The following is a 9477-nucleotide window of genomic DNA, read 5'->3' on the forward strand; positions in this document are numbered from 1 at the left end:
GCGTGGAGGGGGAGGGGGTGCCACATGCGGACAAGTAGCGGACATGTGGCACCACTTGTCCCTGGCGCCACGTGTCGACAATTCCGCCAATCGGGTCCCAATTTCGCATATTTTTAGCTCTATTAGGCCCGAATTTCAACTACAAAGTGTCCTTGATTTTTCGACACTAACCCTTCAGTGCCATTAGCTAGCGCACAAAAGTTTTCGGTCCACAATATCCATCATCGAAAATTGATTTCAGTCCTTTGATCACGTTGGCAAATTTCAGGTCATTGCCATATATATACTTTCGACTTTGCCTTTGTAACTTTCATAATTCTAGAAATATCCTCATCTCGCGCGATATTGCCGACAAGCTACATTTGGCTTGCTAGCAGCATCTTTGCCTTTGTAACTTTCATAATTCCGGAAATATCCCCACCTCGGGTGATATCGCCGACAAGCTACATTTGGCTTGTTGACAGCATCACGGCTTATGGCCTAGGGTTGCGTGATCCCATGCGATCGTTGTGTGGGGTCATGGGACATTGGTGGCACTCACTTAAGGTAGTCGATCAATAATCATGAAATACACAACTAGTCCATTGCATTGACAACTTCTCTATAGAATCGACATATTCAACCTAGAACCCATCGAACCAATTGTAGTCGACCTTGCCCTTTGCTTGTAGGAGTAAGGATTGCTTTAAATCAATTGATGAGATAGGAATTGAGTTTGAGACTTGTTCGATAAATGCTGATGCTCCTGCGTCAACCTCCCCAGGTTGATTGAGATTTTACCTCGAATCCAACAGGCCTTCATCTTTGAAATAAGGAGAAAGGTCTCCCCCAGTACAAGTATCAAGATGTCATATTCTCCTAGGATATCAACATTGTATTTACTGTTCACCAATTCTTTCGTACTTTAAATGGACTGTTTGTCCTAGGCATGAGCTTATTCCTCCGACGAGATGAAAACCTCTCTTTTCTCGAGTGCATCTGCACAGGACCATCCGGTCGAAACCGATCCTTCTTCCTATGCTTGTTTGCTTTCTATTTACAAAGGTGTAACTTGGTGATTGATTTTAAGCAAATTCGGCAAACGCAATCTCTAAATCTTCATACTTCTAAGTCTTACTAAACATGTTGAGAAAAACCCTTCGCTAATGTTGAAGTTGACAAAACAATCCATGATCTATTAAACTGGGTTAATGCAATGAAATACTTGTTTCGTAGATTATCCATAGGTGTGGGTTACATAGGATTGAATCTGGCGTAAAAGGATCAGACGATACTATGAGGGAGTCGGATGCTGCATCGAGCTCGGACGTTGGAATAATGCTCAAGCTCTGAGAGTAGTATTTCATGTGCAATGATCGGATTATAAAGAGACATATTCAAGATGATTTAATTGACATATTACATCATCACAACGGCTAGTAGATCAAGCTGGATTCGTACTTGAAGATTCTTAATCATGAAGATCAATTAAGGATGTGGATTAACGGAGACAAGGATGACTCACCTAATAAAGTAATCTATCTATGGAAACTCGGGATTACGATTATATGGGCGATTTGATCCGAAGAGGTATTCTTTCTATGTTGACCTCAACAGCTACAAAATTCTTTGTATACAGTCTTGTCTAATCGGGGAAGTTTTGGAGAGTGATCCTCTAGAGATCTTGCAACGATCAGTTGGAGATGGAGGAATATAAAAAGATACTTCAAGGCTGAAGAACAACCGAGCAAGGGAAAATAGTTCAAAATTCCAAAATCAAGAGAGCTTCACATCCTTCACATATCTTTGATCATAAATTGTAATACTTAGAGAGAACATATGAGTGGAAGAGTGTTAGACGAGCAGTCTACTCACCATATTGTAACCTCCGAGTTATTCGCTAGTGGAATCCAGCCGATCGGTTGCTAGAGTGAAGAAATGGACATAAGCTTGAATAAAGCCGAACCACTATAAATCCTGCGTGCACATTCTCTTACTCTCACTCTCTCTAATTGCTTAATGTTATAGCTTAATTGTGCAAAGTGCTGCATCTCAGAATATCGTTGTATGAATTAGCTATCATCATCTCGAACGAAGTTCGAGCACTCTTATATATATTAAGCATTAATTTTTATAAAAATCTTTAAAATCACCTATTTACCTCCTCTACGTGATAACGCTAGTCATAACAAACCAAACTTCAAAGCACAATCGAACAGATATATCTACATTTATCTTGAATAAATTGATTACGGCATAAAGAAATCAAATTTTGAAATGTAATAAAACTCCAACCAACACACATGGCTTGCCCAAGATGCTAGTAGGGAAAGCAACGACAATGGACTCTGTCTAGCAAAAAGTCACATTCTCCCTACTGAGGGCATCATGTGCCTCGGGTCGGTGATCCACAACTTGGGCGTCCAACCTCGATCTTAGGCTACATATCGCGTGCAGACACGACATGCCAATAACTGAATCCATTCAAGTTTTGATTACAGCTGTAAAGTGCGTTTATTACAGCTTTATCAAATGATCTTTAGGCCACAAAAACCTTTGACAAAATTTTGAGGTGTCTAGCAGTAAAATTGCAATGGCCATTGAGGTAAACCTAGCATTTCCAAATGTCCTTAACTCAATGTAAGTCTTACCAAGTATTGATCTTCAGCATTTTGAGAACACTGCTTTCGGGGTTAATGAATTTTTTTCTTCCAATTTTGTCAACACAAATATTTTAAATATTTCTGTTTTGCCCTTGAAACCACTGTTTATCTTCTCTGTCGCTGAACCAAAGGTCCTAGATGCGAGTTCCAGATCCAGCTTTGGTCACCGGTCGGACACATCACTGATGTCCTTGCTTGGCTCGCCACGGTCCCCGACGGTGGCCAAGGGCCTGGGTCTGCATGTCTAGGTTGACGATGGGCGAGTCTAGGTTGTGGAAGACCTAGGTTGTCGAGGTCACACAACCCTCGACGTCGCCTTGCTTGGGCTGCCTAAGATGTGTCGCCTAGGTGTCACTTCACTCAACCTCTTCGACGATTCGATCGTTGCCATTGATGTATTTGCTTTTGCTTACATGATACATTATCTCCATTCTTCAGTACCATATCACTATATTTCCCTTTCTATTTCTTTTTTACTTCACAGCTACTTTGTAAAAAATATGTTAAGAGTCACTCAAATAATACTTGCTTTGAGCAATTGGAACTTGAGTCAAAGATTTTTGGTGAGTCATTTTCCCTAAACTCTCCCAAACGCAAAATTGATGTTTTATCAAGTAGCGGGAGTCCTATGTTACAAGAATAGTTCTCACATGGCATGTACTTTTAACATCCTTCCGAATTAATTCAGTCAACTCTATATGCTATCATAGAGGATATCTGCTACTTTTTCCCCCATAGGAGGTGTGTGGCACTTCATCTTCTATTTTCATGTGTAACGCCGATGGCATTTGGGGCGACTTCATATCACATCTTGGACTTTGGAAACATTTTGTATTCGGTGTTTAGTAGAGAGTTGGGACGGGTAGGCATTCCATGCCATTGTGTTTTCCTTCGAGGGTTTGTGCATAAATTAAAGTTAATATCATGAAAAATTCTAAATTGGTACATTTGTGATAAAGTTACTTCAAATTAATTTTTTGACCACAAAACTCTCCGAACCGATACACGCGTGATAAATTTACTAGAAACTATATTTTTTACCAACAAAAATCCTAAACTGGTATACCCGTGACAAATTTACCCTCTATTAGTTTATGTCAAATTGGATTAATACCACGAAAAATCCCAAACCGATACACCTGTGACAAACGGAGGATAATATTATCAAATTGGTACATCCAACAACTACTATATGTTATATAACTCAATAATTTGATGGTAAAATCTGACGGAAACTAACAGATGGTAACTTTGTGCAAGTACACCAGTTTAAGAATTTTGGTGATTAAAAGTTGTTTTGAAATAAATTTGGTTCATATTTTTTGTGATATGAACCTGAATTTAAAAGCGGTTCTATTTTTGGCTAATATCAGAACGAATAAAAAAAGAAAGAAAGAAATGAGAGTTGGGATTTGGAATTGTAAAGATCCATCGGTGCTTCAAGGCGAAAAACATTATAAAAACGAAAATATTTATGGGAAGGTGGGACATTTTGGTTCTGGTGCATAAAAATGATCATATTCCCAAGACAAGGCAAACCTTGTGTGGTCCTAAAGGGGGCGAATACTTGTCTAGATCTGCATCGCGGTCGTTGAATATGTGGAATCTACATGTGGATAACCCATGATCAACGATCAAGATTGGATCCACGCATTTTATGGATCCAGCCCATAGGAATGACGAATGAGTAGCCTTGCCCTCCATTAGATGGATCTGATTTACCTTTCTATTTTGCTAAAGCGAAACTTTTAAAGCAATAAGTTCTGAAGACTAGACATCACCTTGAATCCTACGTCTAAAGCCAAAGGACTAAGATTATCAATAGACAAATTATAGAGATGGCACAAGCAGTTCACAAGTGAGCAAACAGATCGTACCACGATGATCTTCCAAGGAAACCAACCCATTGTAGACTTTACAGAATTATGTTGATTCGAATCGAGATAAACTTAGTCGGGATCAAATCTAGGTTATACGGAGCGTCGGTCAAAATTATACTTGGGTCGAAAATGAGAATTCCAAACATTGCATGTCATAAGTATGGAAGAATAAGTTTCGGCATATAATCAAATATGATTTGCAGCATAAAAAAGTTCTATCTTACTAGATAAATTAGCAATAAAACGACAAAGAAACTAATTTTCCCCATTATCATTTGCAACCGTTTGTTTGCTCGTCGATGGCGGTATTTCTAGAATTGCCTTAGCCTTATTTTTATATCTAGACCTGGCATCTCATGATATGATAATTTCATGCAAACCAATTTCTATTTTTCTCGAATAAAATGATCAATTTGTTTTTAAATTTTTATCTATAAGTGCACTTTCACAAGTAGTCGCTAAGTTTCGTCGTGATATCGACTTCGATAAGGGAGTCCGTAATGGTCCTAGGATCACCTCGCTAGTTTACCCAATTAAGTGCCACTAGTTTACCAAATTGGGACCTAAATCTTTTCTTTAACTTTTAAACTAGATTTCCTTTACCTTTTTTATCACGGAAATGCATCTGTGGGTTCATGTGGTAATAGCAGAAAAAGCAACTTTAAAGACATACATAAACACACATAATCTTATATATATATATATATATATATATATATATATGCATGAATATATCTTACATCATGTATAACCTCCCGTTCATTTTTTTATAAACAAAATTCAAAGAAGATTACTCTCTCTCTCTCTCTCTCTCTGCTACTACCACAATATCTCACGGCTCTACACTCGCAACATAAGACTCCACTCTCACAACGAAGAGATGTCTTTTGAAAAACTGTCTTCTTTATCTATAATAGATATAGATAACTTTCAAGGGACATAAGATAATGAATAGTAACACATAGAAATAACATACGTTCCTTCACTCCTCTCTCCCACAAACAAACAAGAGGCTAAATATTATTACTTTGAGAATCGATCGGAATTTACATTGTGGAATGTGAATATTTTTCATTTGTGATTATATTCGGAGTATCGTAGGGTTGTAGATTTGCTGAGGACGTGCTGATAATTCAACATACATTCCTGGGTAATTCACGGTTGTGCATTGAAGATATTAGTAGAATTTCTTGATGAACAATTTCTACATTGGTATCATAGCCTTGGTTAGATTCATGCCTTATTTTTTCGTCGAGTTTTTGTTTTGTTATTTGATATGAATATTCGAAAATCGATTTTCTGAACCTTCTGCATATTTGACATGAAGTTATTGCTGTATGAATGGTTGTGTACAAATTGAGTGCTAAGAAACTCGTCTCGGGATATGTACTATTTGGCAACAATTGGTGTTTTTTCGCTTGATGAAAATTGATTTTGACCACATTGACAGATTCATCTCATCAAGACAAGAATTTTTAATAGTCATTTGCCTTTGGCGGATGTCGGATGCGCCGTTGAGCGCCATGACGACAACAAGCGGCCGAAGCCACTACGAAACATTGCACGTGCGCATATTTTCGTCTGTTGAAAATTATTTTTGATCACATAGATGGACTCATCCCGTCGAGACAAGAATGTCATGAGCTACCCCGTTGGAACAAGGCTTAAAGTCCGGATTGATCGCAGATTAATGGATTGCCAAGCCCATTTTTGAAGAAATGGATGGACTTCGACATGAGCCCTTCTAGGCCCACACCAAATCACAACGGGAGGAATTTTATATTGATTTCTACCTTAGTGTGGTCGGGTGACATGTGCGGCGTGTACATACCAATGGAGCCACCACCAACTAGTTTTTGAAGGGTAGATTGGAAACCCTATCGAGTAGTTGGGAGAGTTCGTTTTGTTCCATGAAAACCAGAGAAAAGGGTCCGAGGATTAGTTACACCGATGTTGAGATTGACACCATTTTGGTACCTAAGTTGGCTGATTTTCCTAATCAAGATTTTCTAGCAGATGTCTCGGGGTGAGGAAAGCTCTAACATGTAAAGGTTCATGCAAATAGGAGTGTCTAACCTATTAATCACAACCAATGAAAATAAGTGCGTGAATTAAGGAAGCAGACTAAAGGCTTAGAGAATGTACCATTAAATTTCAAGGGTGATTTGGAAAAATTTAGGACAAATTATCTAGAGGGGTAAAATGTTATCTTAGAGAAGGTTCGGGAACCAAAACAAACAAGAAGGGATCAAACCGGTTGAATGTGGTCATTTCCCATTTTTTTTGTGATTTTTGAGAATTTTTCTAATTGTTTTTTGGAATTTTTTTATGAAATTTTCCAATTTTTTAGAGTTTTAAAGATTTTTATGAAATTTTTTATTATTTTTTTGAATTTCATTATTATTATTCAGACCGGGTCAACCCGGCTAGCAACTCTTGGGTGCCCGACCTAGACCGAATGGGTCCGGGTCGGTCTATAGAAACGGCGCTGTTTTCTTAGAGATTTCAAAGGCTCCCCAAAATGACGTAGTTTGGGGTGTTTAAGAGCAACTTCATATTTCCCCTCAAATTCCTGAATTTCAAACGGACGCACCAGATTTTACCATGTGTTCTAATGGCAACTATCAGATTAGAAAATCTATTCTTTTTATTTTCGAAAATGATTTTACATTCAACTCAGAAAATATAGAAGGGATTGACGTTGGGGATCATTGTTGTCTTGTCACTCGCCTTGGCCTTGTGGATTAGTCTTTTGGATTGAACTTCCGCTAATACCACCATTGCTTTGAAGATGGTATGTACTCTTATTGAGGATTTCATTTTTCAATTTCACTCCTTTGAGGATTTTTATTAGAGACTTACAAAAATTGGTTAAGGATTTACAAGAATTTTGTACAAGAATTGTACACCACATTATTCATGTGTTTTTTTTAAGCGCATTGGCCTTATAGTCACGACCTAAAATTCGAAAAAACCTTAGGTTAATGGACTATTATGTTAATTAATGAACTAACCTAATACAGACTCTCCCAAGCCCTACCAATTGGCAACTTAGGTTTAATTTCATGCAAAGATTTATCTTAGAGTTACCACTAATCGTTTTTAGGAGGTCGATTAGAAACCTCAATAAAATAGCAGGAGAACTATTTTATTCCTAAGAACTAGAGATTAAGAGTTCATGGACTTGGTTACATTAATTTTTCAATTAATGCCCTTTCGGTATCAATTTTCATAAAAAAAATCCTAGATTTAGTGATTTAAGGTTTTCTCTTATTAGGTGTAATGCAAATGCAACTAAGTGCATTGCAGAAGCCACCATGGGTGAAATGTTGGCACAGTTTTTGTCACCCTATTTCTAAATTTCAACATGGCTCTTGCTGATCCAAGTCTGCTTTCAGCCCTTAAAGTTCAACTCCAGATTACGGGAGCCCCTCGGACTCCTAATTCTTTGGCTGCAACTCTTCATTACCGGATGGTTTATCGGGTTCAAAATCATGCTATAGACTTGAACCTTCCTAATTCGGATGAAGCTTTGATCATTTCAATTGATCATGACCAAACTTCTTGTGTCCCTGTACCCAGACAAATCCCTAGAGATCAGCTTGTTAAATTACTTCACGATAGTTGGGTAACAAATTATGAGAAGCTTCACTAGAATTCTCGAATTGTTCGGTCTTTTGAGCTCCAGTTTACCAAGAAAAAAGATGGTATTGTTACCATCAAATTTGCCAAAGAAAAAGAAGACTCTCCTTCTTCATTCCTTTCTTTCTCTACCATTTTATGTTTTACCCCATGTCCAACTGAAACAATCAGCATTGAATATCCGGATCCCAAGGAATTTGTTCGGTCCTTTGATACACATGGCCAACCCATATATCATTATAAGAACCCTTTGGGGCATTGTTTCTGGGATATAGATTGTTCATGTTCTTCTTGTTTGAAGTATGAAGATGAAGAAGACAGGCCTTCTTCCAAGAAGAAGAAAAGGAATTCCTTGTACCAGAGGTACCTTGACGGTGACCCTACTATCGGACCTCTTGGTGAAGATAGTGGAAGATGGTAGTATATGGTCCAGTATGACACACCGTAGTCCCCTCAGATTCCTGTACCATCACCTTGTGTTCCGGAAGACCAACTTCGGCCACCTCCACCACCTAACAAGCCTGTTACTTCACCCTTTTATAAACCAATCCGGAAATGGGTTAAGAAAAACCCATCTTATCCCATTGAGTTACCCAGGCCTTATTCATGTGCACCAAAAACAAATTTACTACCTATCTTGCCAAGTATTTGCATGTTTCAACATGAAGATTTTCCTCCATTACGGCCAGTAAGAACCGAGTCCAGTTCTTCAAAACTTCGGTTTCCTCCGTTGGAAAAATTTTCAGACCCCCAACAAAAATACTATCATGCTCCCAAAATACCAGCCCCCCATGATGTTAATGCGCATGGTAGAAGAAAAGGCCCGACTCTAGCAAAAACTGTTTTAAATTGGCGGACTGAAAATGCTTTGGCTCAAAATGTTGCATTTGACAAAGTTTCTACCCGGGTTTAACGAGTAGATCGGTGCACCACCTTGATCAAGAAGATGCTTGAAGACTTTCAAAGGAGGCTTTATCCGCTTGAAACTCAGCAGATTCCTCACCACTCTCTTGAAGATCGGACCCCCGAGATTGAAAATCTGTGAAGACAGATCTAGCTTCTTGAAGAACGAAAGGCACATCTTAAAAGACAGCCAAGTTCTTCTGAGAACGATTCACTCTTTCCATAATTTTTCCAATTCCGAACTATTCCAGAATCCTCCGATATTTCACCATTTTTAGTATCTTCCTCTTTTGCTGCTACTCTTGCATCCACACCATCCTTTTCTAAGACAAATGTCTTGGCTCTCAGAGCAAAATTGCAAGAAATTGAAAGGGAAAAACAAAAGAGAAAATCCCCTTCTCCCACTCCCT

The sequence above is a fragment of the Rhodamnia argentea genome, chromosome 1, assembly GCF_020921035.1.
Source record: "Rhodamnia argentea isolate NSW1041297 chromosome 1, ASM2092103v1, whole genome shotgun sequence".
Lineage (NCBI taxonomy): Eukaryota > Viridiplantae > Streptophyta > Magnoliopsida > Myrtales > Myrtaceae > Rhodamnia > Rhodamnia argentea.